Here is a 27,818-nt window from a genome sequence, read left to right on the forward strand (position 1 = left end):
AATTATTTACTATAATTATATATATATATATATATATATATAATTATTTACTATAATAATTATTTAATACCTACAGACACTAGTGTTTCATCATTTCGGGAAAAATCCGTGGCACCCATGATTACTAGCGGTCGGGAGATTCGAACCCGGCAACGAAGACATCTCTGATTCCATCAGCAAGTAACACATCAAGACGGAAACAGGGGGAGTAGTAAAAAGTAAATAATAAAAGAATATACAATCTATTTAGATAGCTTTCGGCCGACACTTTTCAAAATGATCGTGGACAACGAATAGAACATTGTTTCAAAACGTAGTCAAAAGGCTACTAGTCAGGTGGACAAAAATAATAAAGTAAAGAGTATAAAAGAAATTAGGAAAAGAAAATAATATCATGTGTTATAAACTTTATGTTATTTCTTCTTACATAGAGTTGGAGTAAGGGAAAAATTATATTCTATTTTGGAGATCATTGTACTTTAGCTAGCACGCTTGTGCTTTCGAAAGTTATGTGGATGTGAGAATGGATGTCCTTAGTAAGATTGTTTAAGAGTTCATTCGGGCATTGTTAAATTCATTTGATGGGTGGAAGGTGTTAAGCCTATTTGGTGAATATTTTTAATGATTCATTTCCATTTTTGATGTGTGTGTCAGTGCATGCGTGTGTTTAAGAGTGAGTGCTTGTACGTGTATGTACGTGTATGGGCTAGAATATGTGATTTCTTCTTTCCATATGTGTGCGTGTCTGTGGGTGTTCCTATTTTATCTTATCACTAGGGCCTAATGAGGTACACGGTCGGTCTTAATATAAATATAGATTACCACACATTACGCATGTGTGAGTGCGTGTGTGTACATGGTACGTGTTTGTGGGGGCGCGTGTATGTCTCATCCTGCTTGTCTTGATTCGTGTGTGGGGTGCAAACCTGTATACAAATGTGTGCGTGTAAGTGTATTTTGTGTTTTCCTTATTTATGTGTTGTGTATTAAGCTTTGTTTAATGCGGGAGGTAATTGTTTATACATTTTTTTTCTTGTTTTAAATGTAGTTGTTTCTTTGCTAAATGGACTTGCCCTTAATTTGCCCCCACTGCATGTATGTATGTGTTTTGAGACACACAGGTGCCTATTTTTTACGATTTTAATATGGGATCGATGCCAGGCTACCTTATTACTGAGGGCTTTAGTGGCGCCTATGTAAGATCCCTCATATTTTTCACATTTTATAGATCACATTTCGGCGGTGCAGTCTAGATCTTTTTGTAATGCTTGTGGACGGTTTATGGATGTGTATGGGTTTCCTTCTAATATTATGTTACAAATTCCACACCGTTGTTTGTTGCATTTTTGCGTTTTGTATTTATTGAATTTAGATGAAGTAAGAATATTTTTTAGAGTTTTGGGTTGGCGTTTCCATAGGATTAAACAGTCATCGAGTTATCTTTTCAATGGTTCTATAAATAGTGTTTTTAGTGCTGTGATCGAATGTTTGTGTTATCTTTTCATATAGGGTCTGTTCTATGTAGGCGAGTGTAAGGGCGGCGTATGTCTGTGCCATTTATGTTCCCATTGCTGTACCTATTATTTAAATGCAGTTGTTGTCGAACTTAAAATAATTATTGTTTGGAATTATGTTAATACTTTGTGTGAGGAATTCTTGTGTATATCTTGGGTGTAGTATTTGTGTTTGTTTGTTGATCTACATATATTTCTTCTTTTCCTTAGTCGGTGGTATATTGCTCTATATACGACTAAGTCAAATGTTGTGCTCCGTTTTTTACTGTATGTTTTGAGGAACTAAATAAGTGAGCGTCGTCCTTTATGTTATCCTTGATTTGATCGGTGAAGGGATGCAATAGGACATCTATACGGTTTCTAAGTCTGCCTGTCAGACATGCTGGTCCTGCTACTATGGTATAAAATGGCGTCACTTAGCCATGAGAGATAAAGGGGGCATAATATTTAGTGACGGTGTTTCTGTAGGTTCAGTTACAAACGAATTAGATTAGTGGAAATTATAGAGATTGTAAATTATAAATAATACACAGTGTTTGCGTTGGATAATAGAACTGCAGAAGTTAAAAATTAAGGTCAAATCACAGTACTGGTGGAGTTACGTAAATCTGACCAAACAGGGCAGTGAAATAATCGTTGTTGACAGCCGATTAAGTCGGGGGCATGCATAATGCTTCTGCCCCATCGTAATTCTCTCGAATAATCTCGTCATTAATGTCTGGACATCTAAAAGGAAAACCAGTCTTTAAACTAATCTTTAAAGTAGAAGTTTTGATTAAAGGAAAACTAAGTTAGCAGAGGCGGAATATTCTATAAATAAGAAACAATATATATATATATATATATATATATAGTGTTATAATGGAATAATTCCAGGAGGAAATCCGGGTATGAGAGCTCAATGTGTTAAACAGAGCAATAACATAAAAATATAACACGGAAATTACATAATTGTCGATGCAATAATTTATTTCAACCTTATGGTATTTTCAAGCATCTAAACAAGACAATTACATTTTTGATACTGAAATAAAGAAAGAAAAAGAATCGGGCCCCGACTGTCGAAAACCAGAGGGGGTGGTAGTAGCAATCCACTTAATACATTTTATAGAGAGGGTGGGAATTAAGTTAGTATGGGAGGGATTTAAAAAAACAACAACAACAAGAACATTATGACACTTAAACAGCTGTCCGGTAGCCCGACGTAACGACAGACACACACACACACACACACAACACACACACACATACATACACACACACACGCCCCTAAATATGCACGTTCTTACGCGTAAATTACTTGGCACGCGTTTACTAACCTAGGAAGAAGAGGGAGAAATATACGGTAATAGAGAGAACGAAATAAACTGCGCGTAAGGGAAATAGAAGAAGAAAGAAAAAAGAAGAAAGAAGGAAGAGAGTGACCATCCGCTGCCTGTCATATGGTTTAATTAGTCTAGAATCTCTGTTAAGGAGAAGGGAAAGAAAATGAAGATTATACGCGCGTCATAGAATTAATTGAGTCATGGAGAATAAGTCTATTAAAAGATATATAAAAAAAAATTATATACAAAACTTTGTATATAATTTTTTTCTCTTTTTTCCGTGTATATATATATATATATATATATATATATATATATATATATATATATATGGAGGGATGGATGTGTTTGTGTATGTGTGAGTGTGAATAAATATAGCTCATATAATAGGTAACAGATTATCGATGTTTGTGGGACAAATGAAAAAAGCACCAGAAAAAACGAAGAATAATAATCAAAGAGTTTTCAGCAGAAGTTGAATTTGATATTGTCTTAATTTAATTGTCAAATTGTTTTTTTTTTTTTTTGCCATTTAAGTTTGATCTTGGACAGCAAAATTGAAAAATCTGTGTAATCTGTGTAATCTGTGTAATTTCCGAGGGGAGAGAGAAACTACGTTGTCACAATTTTAACAGTTAACAAAGTTTAGTTATTCTTTTCAACGCATTATAATCATGCTTTTAAGTATTAAGAAAAATAAAAATATTCCTGGCGAGGAAAAAAGAAGTAAAATGAAAAGGTCGAACAAACTATAGAACAGGTTATTTGGCTTATATTGGTTCATGTTTTTCGTTTGCACTGTAAAGATTTTTCTTGTTTTCTTTCATTACTTCGCATAGAATTTAATAAATATTTGTAAATAATTTTCTAGGCGTTTCAAGGTCTGTATTGAAGCCACTGGCACGGGTGTAACAGCAGCAGCATCTTCATATATAAAATGAAAAGTCGTAGCAAGAGGTGGCGTATCAGTGAAGGAGATGTAAACACTACATGTACCGACGCGGGTGGAAAAAGCACGTGTCAATAGGACAGGGTTTTTTAATCACGTAGCGGCAGAACAGGAACTTTTAAACAAGATGTAGACGCTATTTATCTTTCAAAATTTTAACAAGATTTTAAGACAAAAATAATTTTGAAAATACGCATCAGGAAGTTTGGTGTAGAATACGACTGATAATACATATGTTTTTTAACTGAAAAAATAGTGTTGCCTTTATTTTCTTCAATCGGTTAAAGAAACCGTACATCATACAAAGTACATAATATTTAAAACAGTTAGAACGGTTGTGTTACGCTATATTTAGCACATGATTTTTTGAAAAGGTTGAAGCTTTCTATTTAAGTGAAAACCAGGAATATTATAACTAGTCTATATAACATTTCTTCTGTTAATCGTTTTCCATCATTGGAAAAAAGCCAAATTTTGAAACTTTATATAATAAGGAAATAATTAATTTGTCCAATTTATGTACGAAAAATATATGCTGTTAATCATCATCTGCAAACTATTTACTCCCTTTCTCCGCGTACATATATATATATATGTATATGTATATATATATATACATATATATATATATATATATATATACATATATATATATATATATATATATATGATACATATATATATATACATATTTATATGCACAGGCACATATTCATATACATATATATATACGCTTTGTGTTTTATTACCGTATTTTTCTGTTAAGTTACATTATTGTTTCGGCTACACGGCCGTTTTTTTTTCTGTTTGCCGTCTGTAGCGTCCCTAGACTTTTACAGAAATGTTCGCTATTTTGGGATGAAAGAGTGGTAGAGTGAAGGAGGTCAGGGGGGCTGCGAAGAGGGCGGAAGAGAAAGAGAGGAAGGGAACAAGGAGGGAAGGTGGGGGGCGTTTGGTATGTCGATAATGTTTTAGTTTTGAGGTTTAAGGAACTTGTGGGGGAGGGTCTGGGAGGTTCATTTCTGGTGTGGCTGAAGGCATAGGGATACATGAGGGGAAGGGGAATATGTGGGGTGAGAGGAGGGGTAACTTTAGGATTCGAGTCTTAGTGTTAAAGTTTTTAGTGTCTCGTTAGTGAGGTGATTTCTTGGTAAGTATTTCTTGAGCTGTTGGGTGTTCGCTTATATATATATATATATATATATATATATATATATATATATATTGAATAAGATATTTAATAAGATATGAATATATTAGATTCGCTCATGAAATTTTGTAACTCGGCAATTATCGGAACTTATTTCCGTATTATGAAGCTAGAAGTAAACATGGAAATCACCGCAAAGAACAATTTCTATACGATCATGAGATTTATGCTGAACTCATATAATTAATAAGATTGAAAGCTTTTCTTACAAAATTTACATTTGTCATTAATTTTCAAGGTACAAAAAAGGTAACCAGTGTAATCTCTGATTGATTAACGATTAGGAAAAATTAAATTTAAAAAAAGTTGATTCTCTCTCTGTCTGTCTGTCTCTCTCTCTCTCTGTCTCTCTCTGTCCCACTATCTGTCTATTGTAGCAACAATGGCGAGAGTGGATAGACTATATGTGTTGTATATTATAGGAGATTATATTAACAGGGATGATATATAAAAACATGTCATGTTATCTAATGGATGTGATATATTGCTCTTTTAACGGGCATATAATAAACGTATAAATCGTATGTATGTTGTTTAACACGGAGGATATAATATTGACATGTAAACCGAGCCATGCTGCATCAGACTTCTCACACAGGAATACTTTACAGGCCATATATAAGAAGAATATATGCTTCATACCTTTTTTCTTGAAGAGCTCTTCTATCTTCCTGCTGCTCCGTGATGAACCATGAAACGACCAGCACCATCCAATTGAGACATCTGTTTTTACTTGTGAAACCACAAAACAACTCTTTATATTTTTTATAATATAAATTTAATTACAGTTGTCTCAAATGGTTTTCACAGGATCTGCAGTTCGTCTACATTATCTATTCTTACATCCCGCTCCCTGGCTGTCTGTCTGTCCACCCCTGTCTATATCGTCTGTCCGCTCTCGTGGTCAAAACTCAACTCTCTCAACCTCTCTAAAAACTAACTACATCACGTGTTTTCTTATGTCATCTCATTACGTGTCTCAGCTCAGCCTAATGCCCCCATCTAGTTATTTGCTTATTTAAACCCCAAAATAATGTTTACATCTATTTTCTATTTTCGCATTCCTTTTGAGATTTCACGTGAATCATCTCTTCCCCAATTTAGTTGTTTACTCTTCGAATCATAATAACTGATACAATGACCATCCGTCGCTCAAATCAATTAATAATAATAACAATAACAATAATGTTTTGACCCTTGGCCCTGCTTGCCACAGTTAACACATATACTATGTTAGATAACAGCCTAAAAGGGTCATAACATTACATATGTGCGAGAGGAGGTAAAAAACAAATGGTGAAAGTGGGTTATAGCAATAAGCTAAATATTAGTAGAGCATAAACGACTTATTAGTAAATTATTTCGAATTATAAAAAATATCGGTTAAAAAACTTAACTCACCACCGAAATCAACACATGTAAAAACATATAGAATCATTGCCAGTGTAATAATCTAAAATTTAATAAACATAATATAGACATAATCCTGCACGCATTTAAGATTTTTATACAAATTCTCTATAGTCTTTACAATGCTCAGACTCCGAAAAAAATATCTTTACATTCATAGCTTGCTTTTTACCATTTTTATTGTGAGATGATTTTTTTTTTATTGAAATTCGCCCTTTTTATTTTTAATCATGGCTTTTGTTATCGACCGTCTTATCTTATTTTAAAGTGTCCACTTCTTTTTATAAAACTTTTGCTTGTTTCTCTTTTATCTGACCTTTAGACGACTTTCAGGGAACAGTCTTAACGTCTTCATGAAAAAATCAGGATAAATTCGTCAGACAATATAACCAAGTTTGAATAACGGTTCAAAAATAATGATTAGTAAATCGAATGACAGATCTATCAACAGATAATATAAACCAGACTATATTATCTTTATACCAACTCAACAGCCAGCTTTACTTACACTAATGATACGAAGAGTGAAAGTAATAGAAGAATCTTTCTACACCCCAAACAAATCTTATATAACAAATATTATATTGACTTATCAAATTTATTCGACGGTGTGGATTTCTCCCTAAAAAGACCTGTCTGTGTTGTTCATTTATAAATAAATCATGCCCATTTATATGGAATAAATTGATTCCTTGAGTCGCTAATATATTAACGTTGGTAATTATTTCGAAAATCGAAGATCACTGGTCATAAAGACAACTTCATGAGCATATTCTACTAGGACTATGGAAAACGACTGTTACTGTGTTTTAAACCCCTAGTACTGGTATATTTCTCTTACAGTAATCTTTCTATATAATTTTAAAACTCAGATTAGCTTGCTTGATCTTTTTTAAATCGTTTATCCGGTTTCTGACATCCGGTTTCAAAACATTTGTCTGCTTACATATTTCCTGGCCGCTCTGTCTTAAGTCAGATATTAAAAGTCACTGCTGCTATTCAAAGCATATACAAGGTCAACAATATTTTTATTTTAAAGTATTTTAACGATTTTTCTTACAAATAAATTTAATTTTACTGATTTAAATATAAATATAGAATATATAAATATAATCATATTCATAACCTTATTTGCCGCTTTTAGTAACGTTCCTGTTGATTCTGACGAGTTATTTTTTCAGGTCTCACTAAAAATATTTTTCTTTAAGGAGAGCGGTAGAAAGTTGGTTTTAGTAGTGCTTTTAGTAAGGCCACCTTAATTTAAATTAGTCCTCGCAGCAGTGCTCTGTATGCATCCTGTTTTTTTCATATCTTAAAAATGATTTCTCAAGAAAATAAAAGATAACATTATCCCCAAATTACTTTTTATTTTGAACATTTTTCCTCTTACAATTAAAGGGTCAACAGGTATGCTAGTAAAGGAATGAATAAAAATAAATGTGAATAAGGATGACACGTGATTTGTGATTTGACGGAATTGGCAATATGTTCTTAGCATCTATTACTTTGTAAAAGCAGAGTGACGAATATAACACTGATTATGATCGGCACGAAAATACATCAAAAATAATTTAAACAACTTTTAAACAATTTTTATTCAAAGTATTGTTATAATATAGAACAATAAACAATTTAAACAACTTTAAATGGTAATTTCATTTTTTAAATTTAAAATGAAGACATTTTTCCTGCATTTATTCTGCATGAGTAAAAATAAATATCGTTTAAATTATTTTAATCTATTTACTTATAAAAATATATTTTATTGTCATTTTGGCTTTCCTCTGTTCCGTTTCACTTGATCAAGACCGTTGATCACAATGTCAAGTCTGCTACTTGCTTTATGGAATTGTCGATGGCATCCATTTTCAATATTTTTCATGCAATGTTTACAAATTTAAATCGTACATTTCTCGAGTTTGAATGGTAAAATAAATAAACTGTTACTCAAAATGACTCCTCATGTAATAAAGATACGAAACTTTTTTCTCATCACCTACCCTATTTTGTTGCATTCTTCTTCTATTCTAATTTATTCTATTTTATCAAAATAGTTTACTTTAATAATTATTATTTGTTAAAATAATTCCTGTACATAAATTAAAACTATTAGTTTACAGATATTTCTTATGTTTACTTACATTAGATAAAATAACATAAAATAACATTGTATATATGTTCCAACTATATTCTATACAATCATTATATCACCAGTCCTTGCTTGCTGTTTCAGTTGCACACTTAATTAATACTTTAACAATAGGCTTGACGACTATAGGCATGTTAAACTTATCAGCTTCAAAACTGGTCAAGTGTTTCTGGTGTCGAGTTACTGTTTCTCATAAAAAAAAGAAAGTGTGTTCATAAATGCCATTTTTTAAAATTAAAACTGATTTACACGCGGCTGAAACATATTTGAACGTGCTGAGAAGAACTGGTTTTAAAACGAAAGCTTTATAACAGACGCAAATTCGAATGTTTCACAGCTGAGAAGAAAGCGTTTATATTAGAAATACTTAAGCATTTTCATAGTATTAAATAGAACATGCGTTTCTTCGAAAGTTTGCTCCGCCGTTGTTACAATATTACGGCTCCAGTAGATTTATGTTTTTTTTATTTTTTTAATTTTCATTTATTTTCACTCATTATGACAATATTACGGCTCCAGTAGATTTATGTTTTTTTTATTTTTTTAATTTTCTATTATTTTTACTCATTATGACAATATTACGGCTGCAGTAGATTTATGTTTTTTTATTTTTTTAATTTTCTATTATTTTTACTCATTATGACAATATTACGGCTGCAGTAGATTTATGTTTTTTTTTTTTTAATTTTCTATTATTTTTACTCATTATGACAATATTACGGCTGCAGTAGATTTATGTTTTTTTATTTTTTTAATTTTCTATTATTTTTACTCATTATGACAATATTACGGCTGCAGTAGATTTATGTTTTTTTTATTTTTTTTATTTTTTTTATTTTCACTCATTATGACAATATTACGGCTGCAGTGGATTTATGTTTTTTTTATTTTTTTAATTTTCATTTATTTTCACTCATGATTATGAAGCATTGGCTTTGGGGGTTTATATCGTAGTATTTACTAAGTTTCACATTCGAATACATATATAAAACCTGTTTATCTTAAAGAACCGTATTTCTGCTGTCTGCGTTCTTGCGATTCTTACTTCTACTTTTTCATTACTTTTTGGCGTCTGTTTGTTAGAACGATAACTATGTTCCTGTTTAATATTTGAACATATGAAAACACTGCAAATAATCTTCAATTGCTTATAGATCAATAAATATGTATTGATTCGAGGTGTACAGTACAACAAGAATTGTCTGCAACCATGTCTAATAATACGGTTGCTGCGAAATGGCATGAACGATAAATTTCATTACAAGTAAGTTCGATTTGAATCAGATATCACTTCTGAGCTCATTGGAACGTAACTTTATAAATCGATGCTAATTCTACTTGATTTAGGCAAGCGAGGTGTTTTAATATTTGCTCGGACCCAAGCAATCTTAATTTGTGACAACATTGCAAATTAAGTTTAATCTAGAGAACAAATATACACCATTGCACATTTTAATTCGGAATGGTCACTTAGAATGTTCTCGAGTGCTGTCACACGTTCTAAATCTTAAAAAAAGAATTAACCCAATGTCAATCCTAGAAAACTGAACCTGCAAATAATCTTCTCTTGTTTCTTTCCACACGGAAAATATGATTAAACCATCCTTATCTTATACAACACAAATAATCACGAACGGTTAAGCAAGTCAAAAGACCAAGAGAGGAAAGGAGATACTAGATCTTTACTGAGAAAGTGCAGATTTACTGCGATCATAAAATGTTCATTCGTAATCTCATGGGAAGCAACGTGTTAACCCGATTACCGTGTACCAAATGATGGTGAAGTAATAGCTCCATAAATTTCCCCACGGAATATAATATATAAAATTTAATATATAAATATCCATAATATACCCGAAAGCAATTAAAATAGCATAGCTGCTTCCATAAACCTATACGCTATCTATAAGACCAATCGTGTATGCTAACATGTACGTTATTAATCTTAAATATGTGTTAATTTTCAAAAAACCGATCAAGCTATATCATAGATAAGTAACCGGAAGCATCTGATCAGCTGACGGAAGTACATGTATGTTGCGTTGTTCTAGTTAACTGAGAAGAATAACCGGAGAGGGAACTAACGTGTCTTAATTAAGACCTAGAATTAGCCACTCAAGCAAGATATTCACATTCATTCTTCTGCGATCGACATCTGGAAAGTGAATAAAAACTATATAAAATACAATTAGTGTTTCTGGAAGTGAATGCATATTCGTTCAAACAGATTTCAGCCTTCTCTCTAAGAAAAAGATGAATTCCAGAGGGATCAACCCGACAAGCAGTACAATCTCATCCCTTCACAGTAGTGATTCCTAGATATAAGAGAGCCTTCTACTCCAGTAGTTTATTCCCCAGAACCGCTAGACTTTGGAAATCCCTGCTAGGTTCCTGCTTCCCCAACTGTATTGACATGCAGAAGTTCAAGTGTAACGTGAACCGACATCTTGCGGCCCAACTCCCCACCTAGTATCCCTGTAGCATGTTTCCCTAATAGTAGCCCCCTACATCAAAGTGGCAATGTGCCTTGTTTGGGGTGAAATTGTAATAAAAAAAAAGATCAACGACGCATAAAAATAAGTATGTCGAAAATATGACACATACACATACACCTGCATATGAGCATTTAGATGATCATAGCATTGGAAACTGAATAGTCTGCAAGAACATAACTTAGGGTTCAGGTAGTGAAGAACCGCCATAACATTTAGTGACACCTACACACATTCTAATGAACCCTTCGTCACAAGTACATAATCGCTGTATGATGATACAGTCTACCATTTTACAACAACTCGAGGATAAGAGTTAATGAGTGTACAGTAGTCTGTGGGATAATATCGCAGTAATCGTTGATAGTGAAAATTTTTGTAAATTGGATTACTAAAGGGAATGGCTGATCAAGAACTTGTTTTCATTGGACTTGAAGACAACCATATTGTAATCAGCAGGAAAGCAAAACAACGAAAGACAGTTCCATAAACGTGCAGTTCTAATAAAATAACTTTGTTTATGGATTTTCTGTTTCGGTATATGCATATATTAAGATTGGAGGTATTATTGATAATAATCTCAGCTAGATTAGTGATTTTTTTCTTGAAAGCTTTACGAGGAGGACTATAGATCAGAGTTCAGACGAGCAGTTGCAATGTAAATAACGATAAAGTAGTGATCGGATTGCAATACCCCCTCAGTGGAAAAGGGGTTAGGGCTATGAAAGAGAAAAGAACACTCCTCACTAGACTCCAAGTTTATTTTGAACTCTGACAAACCAGGACAATGTCTTTCTAGCAACTCCTGCCCAGGTGTGGTAATAGTACTCCATTCTTGGACGTACTTGGTTCTTATACAGGTAGAGAATTGCATTAGCAGTGAGATATTTATTGAAGTGGTAGAACGATCCCACAATTTTTCAGCGACCTTGCAACAGATTTGATGTACGTGTTTTATTTAAGATAAGGAGTAATTTTCAAACCCAACACCTTCTCAAAACATGGAGCATCGCTCCCTCAAGACATGAGTCATGCAATTCAATCGATGCAAGACGGAGATCAAAGACGTGCTGATGTAAATATAGAAGCTAGGTTTTAAATGAATTAAAATTAGCCAGCCACCACTTTCCCCATCGTACTACGCGATCAAAGTCTGAGGAGCAAGTATCAGAGAAAATTTTGCCATTTACTGTCTTTGAAGTGTTGCCATAGATGGTAGGGTTGAGTGCATAAATGTATACGAATGATCTCAGAATGTAATTTGGAAGATCATTGATGAAGATCAGGAAGAGAGTTGGGCCAGGATGGACCCCTGAGTGACTTCAGCATCAGTACTGTGATTTCTGTCCATCAATCAATACCTTTATGAACCCATAAGAGAGAAATAATTTAATTATTGGGAAGATATTTCCAGCTATAATGTAGCTGAGATTTTGTGAAATAGACTTTTATGCCATACCCTTTCATATATCAAGAGCAATTGCCCTAGAAAGGAAGACTCCGTCTGTTACATGATAAGGGCTGTCCCCTTTTCATGTAAGTATAAAAATAGAGAGATTAATTAAAATGAAAATGAAATAGCAATAGACGAAATTCGAACCTCGTAATTTAGGTTTAGAAATAGATTACGTGTGAGAAAATAAAAATGTAAAACAAAAACTTGTTTAGAATATAGATAAAATATTTCAAGAAAAGAATGTGAACTGTCAAGTTTGTTATGAAATTTTAAATTGAAAGAATGCAGCTTATAAGATAATGTTTTTAACATATTGGAAAAATAGGTTACTGAGTATAGGTTAAAATTCCTTTTGTAGAAATAGGAAAAGTTTTGGACACGTATGTCCAGAACACGTGAAAGAAAGCACATGTTTTAATATGTGTATGACGTCACGGAAAATAGGAAGTTCTAGGAATAGAGAAAAACTTTAGAGTTAGTCAGTCGGGGAGAAACTCGGAGAGAGACAGTCATCGTCTAGGAAGCGAGACGTCACTTTGAAACTAAAATGTGAAGTTGAATTCTTGATGATGGAAATCACGGCCGGTCGTGAAGAAATAAATTCATCATGTGTTTTGTAAAGCTCGTCTTGTCTTATGATTCTTACAAAAAGGTAAAGTGAAAATTCTATTATATATCTGTGTTATAAAATGTCTTTTCATACACATCTCGACTTCTCATATCCACAATGAGAATCTACATCATGTCTACACAATGTCTGAACAGTGAACACTATCCCCTTCACTCAAAGAGCTTTCTCCTTCCTCAACACGTCTAAGTAAAGAACATTTTAATAACATGAACAATCTCTTATAAACGAACAATCTCTCTAAGTCTCTCTCACAACATCCCTCTCTCTCAACAGCATCACTTATAGTAACACTCTCTCAATGAAACCCCTATATGTAACACGTCGAGAGATTTGCGAATCATGAGATATAAACGTTAGCACGCCTGCTGTAGATCTAGCAGAACGGAAACCATATTGCATGTCAGTAAGAAGGTTATTTTTACTGAGATGGTTGACTATTTCTCTATTCCGGTTTCCAGCAACTTACTCATGACGCCCACGAGACTAATTGGTATGTACTGAAAGGGAGATGAGCGAACACCTGTATTATCAATGAGATTTTCCAGGGTGATGGGAATCAATTCTCTTAAAGACAACGCTTGAACCGCTTTGTAAGTATAGGAGCTAGTTCTGGTTGAAGCTTTTTTTATAGCACAATCATTGGAATTCCGCCAGGACCTGTTTCTTTACTAAAATCAAGCTTTGTGATTTTCATGCCAATATCACGCACATATATTTGTATATCGTATAAAGTGTTTTCAGATACAGGATGTAATACGGGAAGTTGATCACATAAGGTAGAATTAGCTGTAAAATTTTCGGAAAAGTTTGGGTTTATTCGATGCTGAAGAGATTACCTCAGGTCCACTGGAAGTTTGAGTGTTGGCTTTAATTGTGTATTTTTTTCTGGAGACTTTTGATGATGGAATTTGTAAAGCAGACTTGTTAAAGCAGGACAGTGAGGGAAAGTAAAGAAACGGAGAAATATTTTGTAGCGATTATTAGGTAAAGCCGAAACAATTATCCACTAATAAAGCATCGAGTAATCTCACCAGATTATTATTATTATTATTGTTATTATTATTATTATTATTATATTATTATTATTACTATTATTACTATTATTATTATTAATATTATTATTACTATTATTATTATTATTATTATTATTATTATTATTAAGAAGAAGAAGAAGAAGAAGAAGAAGACCAAGGTTGAGTATGTGAAACGTATGAATAAAGAGACTGACTAGGAAGATAATGCACGGAGAGTTCTTCCAGAATGTAGTAGATGTGGCTGAAGAAAGATCATGTCAATGGCTTAGAACTGGGTATCTGGCTAAGAGTACTGAAGCTTTTGTTTGTGCAGCACAAGAACAGGTATTAGGAACACGACTATTCAAAAAAGTGGTTCTAAGAGAGGAAGTAGCTGCAGAATGCCGGATTTGTGGTAAGGCTTAGAGTCAATTGCGCACCTTGCAGAAGGATGTAGCCGATTGGCCCAGAAATAGTACTGCAAAAGACACGATCGCATAGAGCTCCGGATATATTGGGAAGTCTATAAGAAAGTTGGGGTGAAGTGTGCTGGAAAGTGGTTTCAGGAGGTGCCTGGTGAAGTGGGAACGAGTGAGGGTGGCAATGTAGAGGTATAGTGGGACAAAAGTGTAATAACGGCCAAGCAATTGGAACATAATCGTCCAGATTTGATCATCATTGACAAGGTCCTAAAAAACTGGCAAATTGTAGTCTTTTCAGTATTCTGAGACAGGAACGTGAGAGACAAGGAGAACGAGAAGTGGAGCAATTATGGTCCATTGGATTTGGAGATAAGGTGTTATTTTTTTTTCAAAATGGATCCTAGTATATTTATTTTCTTTGTTATTTTTCACTATTATTAAGGTCTTGCAGATTGATACACTTTTTCTTTTTAATTCTGTGTGTAGATAACATTTGCTGATAGAAACGCAGACCTAAAGTTTATTTTTGAAAAGGTAAATAGTCGGGTGACCCCGAAAAAACAATAACAGACGACGTTGATTGCGCCAATAATTTTAGTTGTTTGATTTGGAAAGTATAGCCAGTGAGATAGGCCTCTATACTAACACCGACAACACATCATTTACTTTTTTATATCCAAAAGAGAGAAATTAAACCGAAAATCGGCAACAATGTCCGCGAAAAACATTATATACGTTGGCAGTAGAGAGAGGTTTAAGAATCCGTATTAGCAAAAAGTGCGATGTCATTGATAGACTGCGTATTAATTTGAAATCCTTTCTTTCTGACAAAATCAGAATGGCCACATGAAAATCAGTCTTACTTTCTGACTGCTACTAAAATGATTACTACTAAAAATTACTACTACTAAAAATGAAGAACTATATACTGACATAATACAAACACATGTTACGAAGTACACTGATTATCAGTCAGTAGAAACCCACCCAAATAAAGATTATATAAACGCATTCCTCATATCCAAGTTCCCCATCACGCTGTCTTACTTACAATATTCATACAATCTGTAGAACCTGATATATTTGTTTTAAATTCACTTTTGAAAACAATTATTTTTAAGTGTAACTTTTGTATGTAGTCTTAATAGTCAGCCTAGTAAATAGTAAAAACAATCACTTAAAATCAAATAGCGCAAATATAGGATGTATGTTTAAAGAAAGACGATGTAAAGATTGTCTATATATTGTTTGAAAACGAATTTGTTAATTTTCACTGAAACCGGTTGATGCATAGAATATTGAATAGAAATTATTTTTTTTACGCTTCCAAATCAAAAAGATATTGCACTATTGATTCAACACAATAAAAACGTTATATTTTTTCAGTTAGACAACACCAAGTACTATAAAATAAAAATTCCGTTGACTCATTTCCAGATTTTCTATTTAAGACAAGGGGCGTTCTCCTCTATTTATGGACCCAGCAATAATGTGATTGTTTTATTAAACGACAATTTCTGGCTATGCTACCGTTCTTATTTAGCCATAATTTTCCATATGTAATACATATTTGAATTTGTGTTTTTGTTCGAGTTTATTTGTGAAACAATTAGTTTACAAAATGCATTTGCTATATTTTTTTGTTAAGTTGAAGTGTTTATGTATGTTACTACTTTATTGTCATGAAACGAATTCATTTTATGAATCAACTTGTGTTTTCCCAATTACTATTTCAGCGGTACTGACTGCTGCTCTTTACTTATTCTACTTAATTTTAATTCTTTTCCGAATTCTACTATCTATGACTATTTCGGCGGTCAGTAAAAATACTTATTTTATGTGATTTTCTAATTCTGTTTATTTCAGTTTGCTTGGTTTCGTATTTTTATTTATGTTGTTTCAACTTAAGTTTTTATGCCAAGCATAGCTGGTTAATTTCTATCCTCGATTTCCTTAATGATTAACTCGTTTTCGTCAATGACTTGTTTGTATGTTGTTTAACATTCTTTTGATTCCGATTCTTCTAATTGTACCCGGCATTCTGTATAAAATCTGTGCTATTTTATTGAATTCACTTACGATGTGATTTACCATTATATTTATTTCACATTTCCCGTTTTTATGCGTTTTCTCAATCGTAGCTTCCATTATTGTTATTACTAGAAATACATCTGCATACATTTATTCGCATATTCTTTCATTGGGTACGGGAAAAAATGAATGCCGATGCTCAAAATGTATAAACATTTTGACCCTTCCCTTTACATAAAAATTTACCAAAAAATAAGAAAATTAACCAATTTTAATGAAATTTTCAGTATTTATGAAAAGATGACCACAAAATATAAAGAACCCATTATTTTTAGTTAAATCTTAGTGAAAATGTATTATTTTGTTTAAACAAAAATATCTTTATTAAAATTATGATTTTCTGCAGTAAAAAATGCAAGAATCTATTTTTGCTTTTTAATGAAAATAAAGTATCGTTAATTATAAAAATATTTTAAAAAAATTATTTAATTTTTACAAGAACATTACCAAAAAAGCCCCAAAGTCCGTATTAATGAATTCGATATAACTCGAAGAAAAATGAAGTTCTCGAACTACCAATATCATCATTGAATTAAGCATTGTTTATTTAATATTTTCACACAAGAAAATTATAATAGCAAAAATATTTCTACTTTTTTTTAAATCACACATCTCGCATAATTTTTATATGCAAGATTTTAATAATTTTCTTGCTAGCTAGAATGTGAAACTTTCGGCGTAACATAATTTTTATATAATCTCCAACAATAATTTAAAAAATAAATTTAAAAACAGGAACATAAAAAATAATTAAATTAAAAAATGATAAAAATTGATATACACTTTCAGTATAGGAATGTACGGATGCACGTCTGAGAAAAAAGAAATCTACACCCCTACCTCCTTTTACTATCATGATTTCATTTTGAAACAGCGTTTCCGTATAATCGTGTTTAGAAACCTTTATAGATTGCGATTTGGCGAACGGCATAATTACTTACTTTTTGAGGGCTAATTAAGCTATATTTTTTATAAACAAGGTGTTTTTTTTATTTAATTCAATATCTTAGGACTTTACTAATTATCATTGAAATAGACCCAGAAAAATAATATTTATATTTTAAAGGATGTTTACAATGAATTTATTTTACTTCAAAATTTAGCTGGATTGCTCGCCGTGAAAATATTTTTCATAACTTTTTTTTCAGGTGTACAGATATTTTTTGCTTTAGGAAATTAACTTTAGTTTCTAATCTTTCAAATACAATCAAAAAGTAGCCAGAAACAATAAAAATGATGATAAATCGGTTTTCAAAACTATGCCTCCTATCTTTATCCGCTCATTTTTGCCCATACCTATCTTTCATAGATATGTGTTTAATACCATAATGAGCAGCCGCTTGCGATAATTACTGGTTGACGTACGCTATCCTAAAATCGATGTTAATGAATGGTAAAATGCTCTCATGGGAACATAGATACTCACGAAAGAAATATGTATTTTCTCTGACGATGATTCTATGGAAATAGAACCAGATATTTTATCTCCTTTCAAAAATGGAGCAGATAATTCCTGGAATAGTTGGTATATTATCAACAGAATAGATAATACACCAGTCTCCAACTTTAGTAGACATAAAAAATATGTATAGGATCAGCGCTTCATTGGTATATGCTATATCAATTGAAATAATATAAATTTAAAAAACTGCCTTAAACTTTTTAATACATAACAAAATAGGTGATGTACAATGAGAAAAATTGCCATAGAGAAAAAAAAAATACAAGGTAGCAGATGACAAGTTTAACATTTTTAGTTGTATGTTAATGACTCTTGTCCAAATAAAAACCGGAAAAAGACAGTTAATGTTATCTGACAAAAATCCTAATTGAAGCTCTGAGTAAACAGAATGATTTGTTTGTTTTCTCGGAGTGGATATCGGAAGGCTTTTAAGTAGGTGAGTTTGGTTTCGCTTCAAAGATATTGTTATCGTCTATTTTCACAGAATTGGATGCCATCTAGCACGAATATTATTTTTTGCAGGAAATGTAGAGTTCGCCCCTATAAATATTAAAAAATAAAAATGCATAAACACCATAAATAAAACTGTTCATTGTTACTACAGAATAAACAGTGGTGAAACGTAATGTTTTAAATCGGCAAATCCCCCCCAAAAAAATCCGCCATTCGTACTAACGCGTACAAAAAATAACTCGTAAAGCAATTTTCTCTGGATTTCTCAACTCTTCTTCTTCTTCTTCTTCTTCTTCTTCTTCTTATTCTTATTCTTCAACGTCGTTGTCACAAAATCACAATTACATTCCGACCCTCTTAAAAAAAGTCTTCATATACAGTCGTTTAATTACAAAAATAACACAGTTGGCATATATTTCTTCCCTTCTCCCCTTTTCCTCTTATTGGACGGATTCCGGGTTCGAATGACGATACTTCTTGTGCACATCATTTTTTAACCTCAGTGTTGTTCAGTTCCGCTACAGTCCCCACTCGTGATCTGATAATCACATAGACGGTAGTCAACTTTGTCTTGTGCTTCTTCGCAATTATGAGGCCTCTTAAAAACCGTGGGTTTCCTCAGAAGCATAAAATAAAATATTCCTGCTTCATGCCCATTTTCTGAGTCTTTTTCGTCATCGGATATTAGACTTTCCGACATGCTCTCCGAGGAAGTTGTGCTGTCGGAATCTTCTGTCGAGAGTACACGGTATCGGGGCGCAGGTCCTTCACATGGCAACGCATCCCATCCACCAAGAAAGATTGTGGAATGATTTTCTCGTTTACCCGACGCTGGTCAAGCCTCGTGGTATAACGATTCTCTGGTTCCCTCACCCACACAGTCTCCAATTCGGTATGGACTATGCTCGGTACCTGCTACTTGTGGCAATACGTCGATACCTTTCATCCGGACTTCGTACTGATATATAGCATTGGCTGGTGAGGTTAAAGATAACTCGTCGTCTTTTGGAGTCACGTTGTACCAGTAGACCGCCTCTGGTATTGAGCAGTGCATTCTAGCCGCGGTCCGTTTTACAGTGTGATGGCATCGCTCTGCTATACCGTTCCCGGCTGCGGAATATGCACAGCGAAATCTTAAGTTCACGGCTAATTCATCTGCAAACGTCTTAAATTCTTTGCTGCGTAAAGTTGTGTTATTATCTAGCAGTACTTCGCGAGATGGGCCACGTTAAAAAAAGACCACTTCCACCTCTCAAATTATAGTTGCCGAGTTCTGCCGTGCTAATTGCCTCCACGCTAAAACTGCGACGACCTACAACCAGGGATAGTTAGAAAATGGTAAGACCTTAGTGTGTAATATTCATTCTCAACCGTTGCCAAACGCTGTTCACCCACAACTTTCCTTTCTGGCGCTGGATCCATAGATTGGTATTCAACGCACGTTCGCATTGCCAATCTAACTGCTACTTTTGCTGTTGCAGGGCAAACTCCCCAGGCGAAATACGCGGTGCGTCGCACTCTGGGATGTCAACTTTTCCTGTAAATAGACGTACTCTGGGCCGCATCCAGCTCAGCGACATGCACTGCACCGATCAGTGGCTCCAGACCTGGATCCTTCTTCATGGCATTGAATAATCGTTGTGGTACGCACGTCACTCGATCGGCCATGTTTTGAATTGACGCAAGCACTGTCACGCCTACTGATAGCTCATATTCCCTCACTAATTCTTAGAGGGTACTCAGTTGTCTTCTAATGAGCATTCCACTGGCAGCCTTGGTATGAAATCGCGCTTTCCCGCTGAGAGTTTCTGATACCCAGTTGTGAACACACGCAGAGTTTTTTTTTCTTAAAGTGCAAGGCATTGGTCTGCCACTAGATCAATAAGTTAATTCCCTCCAACACGGCATCCAATTCAGCCAGATTAATATGATGTGCATCGTTCTCAGAGCGCAACCAACAAGCATCCTTCACCAGAGTTCGATCTCTTTCTAATGCCACTCCGGTTGCCAGCGCATCGGCGTCAACCCATATGGTCAGTTCCCGGCTGTCCAGTTCCCACAAGCTGAATCCTTCCATTTTACTGTGTATATTGTCTCGCACATCATATGCCGGAGTAGGGAGTCTGACACCTTGTCGTTCCAGCCGTTTGTGATTGAACAGGCTCTTCTTTTTATTACTTCGCATGGCACACGCAGCCACGCTCAGATTGCGAGGTGTCTTACGAGCTTTACACCCAAGGAAAATACAGTCCATCGTGTTATGATATTGGGAATGTTCCCTCTTTTCCGGCGCAGGACACCGTTCTCTCTTTAGACTGTCAGTCTCAGCACACGTGTGCTGTCCCCAAGTCGTTGCGAGTCCTTGCATTCAATTCCGAATCGAGCTAAATGCTCCTGAACTCTTGAATCGGGCACAACGTCTTCATCAACAAAGATATTGATGTAAGCCAACATTGCGCGATCCACAGCTTCCTCCTGTGATAGCACCCTGCTTATAATAGCCTTCATTATGAAGGGAGCCACGTTCAAGCAACACGTGTCAGACAGTATCTTTTTCCATCGACTTCTATGGTCTGGTATGGCTACACCGTCTCGTGGAGTTGTACTTGAAGATATGCTTTCCGGAGGTCAAGCAGTGATATGTCTGGCCCTTTTTGGCGCCATTCGTGCATCTTGGCTGCGCAAACCTGTGCATTCGCCATGAATGCATCTATATGATCGTTCAGTTCGCGGTAGTCCATCACCGTGCGTACTTTTGTCTTATTCCGCTGAATCACGGACATCAATGGAATTTATCCCTTGGAAGGTCCGAGTCAATCTTCTGGATATGGCACGAGTTTACCCTTGTCTATCCATGCCTGGAGTTCTGTATCATACTCTGGTCGAATCTCCGCAGCCACTCGATATTCTGGCACTCCATTACGCAGTCCTTCAGGTAGGCGGTTATCTGCCCATTTCCATGCTGCTATCTATGCTCGCTCCTGATGGTCAAATGTAGCAGTAAAGTCCAGTTCACTAATGGAGATAGCTGCAAAATTTTCCGATGCTGATCCGGACTGCATATGTAGGTCCAACAGTGATGTCCCCTGATGCTTTTATCGTATCGATCCCTAACAACAGGTATAACCACAGTGGTTTATCACGTACCACCAAAGCCTCGATCCTAACGTATTCACTATCGCTTGTCGAAATAGTGACTTCTCCTCTCCCGCAGCACGTGCGGGATGAGCCTCCATGAGTTAGGACGTCCACTTTTGCTGTGTTCCGGGATCGACATCGATTCTCACTTATTACCGTATGTGAGCATCTTGTGTCAATTAATGCCGAACACCGCATTCCATCAACGTAGACGACAATCACCGGGAGCGCCGCATTTACATCTTGGTGGGGATAGGAGACGCTTATACCCCGCCCCCTTGTTCGTTTTCCCGAACAGTCCGCTCGGCGTCTACTCGTTCAATGTCGCTCATTTCCAGGTAGAGGGTAAATGCGTCTTTTAAACTGTCGGTTCTAAAGTGAAAAAGGAAGAGGTACTGACAGCTTTTACGAACAAAAAGCTTGGGAGGGGTGCGTTGGAGACGCCCCTCCATGGGATTAATGGACTATCCTATGACGTCACTTCCTCTGGTGACGTCACTTCCGGTATCGAGTACTGGTGCCCGGAGTTTTGACACGCGACCAAGGAGGCTGAGTTCAAATACCCAACCGTTGAGGAATGGTATTGCTCAACTCGCTTTGTCTGTAATATATGTGAATACATGTGTTTTCCTAAGAGTCCTGTGTTCCTTCGTTCTTATTACCATTTAACCCCATGACATATGTATCTGAATAAAAAACTACATGATCAATGTTTTGAAGACTGGCACGAAAGTTCTGCTACTGTTCTTTTATTTTTAATCTTATGCTAGACTTAATGATGTAGCATTTCACAGTCATATAAAAATATTAGTAAATTCATGATATATCAATTTTATCAAAATTGTCTCAATGTGTTCCTCATTTTAAGTTATAAACTTCAAGTTTTTATCACATTCTTTGAGAGTTTTCAATGATAATCCCGTTGCTCATTTTATAAATGTAGAAAGAAAAGAGTGACCACTGTGTGAATTCTGATGCAAGTCCGACTTGTAAAGTTCTGGAAATAATCATGAACATTATGTAGTCTTAAATCATCTTTCAACTTTATCAGGATAAGGCTAGAGTTTACATTCTAGTACAAATACATCAGAAAGTATTCCTGCAAATTATACATGACAAACTATATGCATCGTACCTTACATTCCGTTCCCAAATTACAAGCGTAACACAGGTTCAAAAATTGACAGAGTTCAAAATAGACTTCGTAATCTAGTAAGGGATGCTTTTTTCTCTTCCTTGCAAGCTCTTTCTCACAGAATAGACGTTGCGAGCCTGCCTATTCTTTTTTCATTCTTTTCATGGCAAGTGCTCTTCTGATTCCCAATCTATGGGCCCCTCGCCAAACTTACACAAGAAACACTTGTCTATCTCAGAACATTATCAATAATTTCTCACACTTTTTATCTGTGCCTAAAACTAAACCTAAACTTTCCAACAAAAAGCTTCTTTCTTAGAACTGCACACCTGCTGAACGCTCTTCTATTTGCCTGCTTTCCGGCTTCATGTCCAACGTAAATAAGTTCTTGATGAGCCGATCCCAATAAATAATCCAATTTACCAAATTTTCACTAACAGTTACTACGATTTGTCCGTTTAACTACTGTACACTTATAAACCTTTATCCTCGAGTGGTCTTTGGCCTTGAAAAGTAGTGACTCTTTTGTAAAAATTATAACATTATTTATACAATTTTGAAGTAGTTTAACTTTCATTTGATGAACATATATGAAGTTTAATACATGTCATTCTTAAAGTAACACATGTTTTGCTCAAGCTATTAGAATAAATCAGTATTAAGATATAAGTAAAAGTGTAAAATTGCACTCACAAGATAAATACGCAGTACCAGTAATGTTAAGATTAACAAAATAAAATATAAGTTTTTGAGGGCAGAAATAACAAACTTTTGTGGATCAGTGGAAACAATTTGAAACAACCAATGAGACGGCACTCTTAATATAATAACATGCATTCGATTCTTTAAAAATATAAATAACAGTCGCGGTTATACAAATTAGAACGACTACAATTCGGAGTAACAGACTTTTTAAGTAGTAATGTACACATTGCTTAACTACCTAGAATTTGTAACAGCCAACATAACTGATATTTTTGTTATTAGAAAATCACCGAACAACACGAATTGCATATACTCAAAATATTTTTTTTTTAATTTTACAACTATAGATGTTAAATGAAGGCGCAAATTTCTATTTAATTGATTTTTTTCATGAGAAAATAAAACATGTTGGCTAAGTTATTGAGCAAGAAAAGTAGAAATTAAGACTCAGAATGAGCGAGTGCAAAAAATATGCCGACTTTTGAAAAACAACGTTTTTATTGGTTTAGTAAGCAAACTGTGTTTAATCTAGACACACGCCTTTCAAAATAAAAATAAATCAGCTATATCGAATGGCATAATGCTAAAAGGTATTTAAAAAATTAAAAATATATCACAACGCAAAATTTATTTTGATATATTGCAATCGATATTTCGATATCATTGTACTGATACAGTTACTAATGTGTACTACACCAGAACTTTTCTTTTTTCAGAAAATTGAAGACAGATTGCTAAAATCTATCGATCACGAATATGAAAAAAGTTACAATTCGAAAGAAAGGATTAGAGATTATTTTTGACGTTAGCAAGTTCCATCGATTTATTTACGAACGATATGCATTCGCGCCATAGTTCTCTCAAATTGTCTATTACTCTTTGTTCAAATTGTCTATTACTCTTTGTTCAAATTGTCTATTACTCTTTGTTCAAATTGTCTATTACTCTTTGTTCTGCTGTAATAGAAAATCTAGTGTGTGATCATTCCTGATAGTTGTTCTCGAAGTGTATATGTCATATGAAGTATAATTACTGCTATTCTTGAAGTCACAGCACAAAATAAATATGAAAGTGCGATAGAGAGAGACTAAAAGACGCGACTAAGTTTTACTATGAATTACTCAAGTTGTTTATATATAAAAAGTAAAACGGATCTTATTTAAAGTAAATCTTTTCGTAAAAGCATATTGTCTGTGCACTGGTATATTAAAATAATAAACGATGTAATGATATCATTAAGCAAGTCTTTAGAATTAATACTTCTATATGCATTACTTTACTCTCTAAAAAATCAATTGACAACCTCTGACATCATAGTCGAAACAACTGTTCATTAATGTTTCGGTCTGACAATTCAGGATGCATCAAATCAGTTGATTTTTATTCAATGCCATTTTTTTTGCTTTCTGCCGTTGAAATTATTATTTCTCTTTGAATAATAAATGCATATAAAATCAATAATGTAAAAATTCTGTTTTATCCTAGCATTAGTTTGATTTAAGTTTAATATTCCTGAAAAAATATAGAAGGACTGTTTTTTTTTAATTTTACATTTTGACAATCATACATGTGATTAATGCCTTTAACGTATAGATAATGTAAGTGGTAAGTTTTCACAACTAATTCAAACGAGCAAACGTGAAAATTTCATTTTAAAACATTCAAAAATGTTTTAAGGTTTAATATCAGCGACAATAATCGTGTGCATTTTATCTTAAATCACAAATAAATGGATATTCATTAATATCATTAAATATGTGTAAAAAGTTATGATGTTAAGTACAAATCTGAACAAGTACATTTAAAATATAATTCTAACTTTTATTGTGAACGCCATTTTTGTTTTTACCATACATAAATCGCATTGTTATTTATTCAATGCTAATAATGTGCAGTTTATGGTAGTGATAGTTCAATTAATAAAAAAATCAAACAATTACAAAGTCCAAAAGTACAAGTACAAAATTAATGTCATGGATTCATGACAAAATCACTGATAATACGTTTTAAAATCAAATACACGTGCATTTGTTAATGCCTCCATTCCTTTTTTTATTCGATTTAACTTACTTGAAAATATGGCACTCGCTTATTCTTATAATAAAATATAAAATTTGCAAATTTTTCGTTACTGAATAAAAACTAATAGAATCTTATAAAGGACACGTTAACTGCATAACGATGTAAAAATGACAGTTTTGTAATTCCGGGGTTGAATGTTAATAAGAGTTGCAGCACTCAATTTATAATTGTTATCTTAAATTACCGATTATAAAACCCTCGCTTTTCGTGAAATCATGCAATGAAGAGGAGGAATAATATTAATTTTATTGAAATATAATGTGTCAATTGAAACTGACATCCGAAAAAAAAACTAATTCATTTCTAATCATGATCGAATGCTATTTGCCTTTCGAATTAAAATCGCGAAATAAACTTTGAATTGGCAATAATTAGAGGACCGCTTAAATTTGTTTGTATGAACCAAACAAGACACGAATTATTTCAAATTTTTTATTAATATTTTAAGCACAACGAATGTAACAGTAAAAATAATGCATAAAACCAGTTTAAGTTTCAAAGCAAAAAAAATATTTTAAACATTTATGTACGCACTTTTTAGCAGGTGTCTAAAATTTATGCACACAAACAAGCAAAATGCGATTTCAAATATTTGTCTTTTTACTGGGAACTGTTAAACGTATGGTCAGTTTCAGAGAATTGATGCATAATTTGACGAAAATTATTTACAGTTTTTTCACCCATCTATTGAAGGTTTGTAGGATTAATTAGCTGATGTTGTTTCCAAGCATTTTCACACGAATAATGTAAGAATCTCAATAAAACAATTCAACATAAATGAAGACTGAGATTTAAAATGTAAATTTGACGTAATTCTAAAACAAGTATCATATAAGCGTAAGGCATTGTCTCACACACTTTACAACACGCTGCATAAACAAATCGTCTTGAAACCTTATCTCAGCCCAAAAGACCGAAAAATTTATTCGCAGAGGAATAAACACGTGTATTATTTTAATGTATGAAAGTCGACATGTGCGAATACAATGTTCTATGTAGACATATACAAATACGATGGCATAACTGGTTAAATTAAAAGAATATGGCATGTTTCAAAATGGAAAGAAAACCTTTGGCACTTTAATTAAAAGAGTTTTATAATTGAGAGGGTTGGCACTAAAAATTACATCTAATTAGAAAACAAACGATAAATTCATTGCATATTCGCTTTTAATAATCATAAAAGGTGTAATATACAAAATTTACATAGGATTTCACTTAACATATCTTAAGCTAGCAAGGGCATTTTTGCTAGTACAGTAAAAAGCCCACGTTCTGGTGGCGATAAAATCGCTTATTGTCGAGATGCTTGAAAGAGTAGTAGTCGGTAATTGAGAGGTCTGGAGAGAATGAGAGAGTTTATAGCCTTATTCGTTCAACTTCTGCAGGGTCGGTTAAGCAAAGGTTGGAAATTGCCGTGAATGACAATTTTTGTTTACTAATGCTGGGTGTTTTTGGCAAAGTTTCTGATGTGTTTCAGCTATTTGTTGACGGTACTTCTCTGCCGTAATGGTTTCGCCTGTATTCCAAAAAACTGTAATGGATAGGACCGGTCGCAGAGGACCAAACAGTAAACATGACCTTTTTGTGCTGCTCTGAGTCAGGAAGTGTCTGGAGCTGAGTATCACCGGTTGTCATACAAAAACCTACGTTTCGTTGCCAGTCACAACCCGGTCGAAGAAACTGGCCGTTCTTGTCGCGTAAGATAAGGGAAGATGACACTTTATAACGACGTTTCTTTTGGTTGTCGTTGAACTCGTGAGATATCCATTTATCAAGTTTTATTGTCTCACCAATATCTCTATAGAGGTTGGAAATTGTCTTGTACGTTACATTCAGGGTCAAGTTCTCGAACAATTGTGTGTGAATTGACTTCAACTAAGGCTCTTAATTGATTATTGTCAATATCTTATGGCCGCTCACTACGCTCATCATCTTCAAGTCTCTCGTCGTTGCCACGAAATTTCTGAAATCACCATTGTTCTGTGCGTTCAACATTGGTTACTGGACCAAACGCTTTGTTTCAGCAGCTTTTTGGTCTAGATTGAATCGAAATAGAACATGGTGATAATTTTATTATTTTCCATCTTGTCTTCAACGTTCTGAAAATAATACATCATTGTTTCCAAACGATTTTTATTTTTACGATTAGACAGAGAGAAAAACACGGTTCAAAATGAT

Source organism: Euprymna scolopes, chromosome 25 (assembly GCF_053919585.1).
Source record: "Euprymna scolopes isolate OS-2025 chromosome 25, ASM5391958v1, whole genome shotgun sequence".
Lineage (NCBI taxonomy): Eukaryota > Metazoa > Mollusca > Cephalopoda > Sepiida > Sepiolidae > Euprymna > Euprymna scolopes.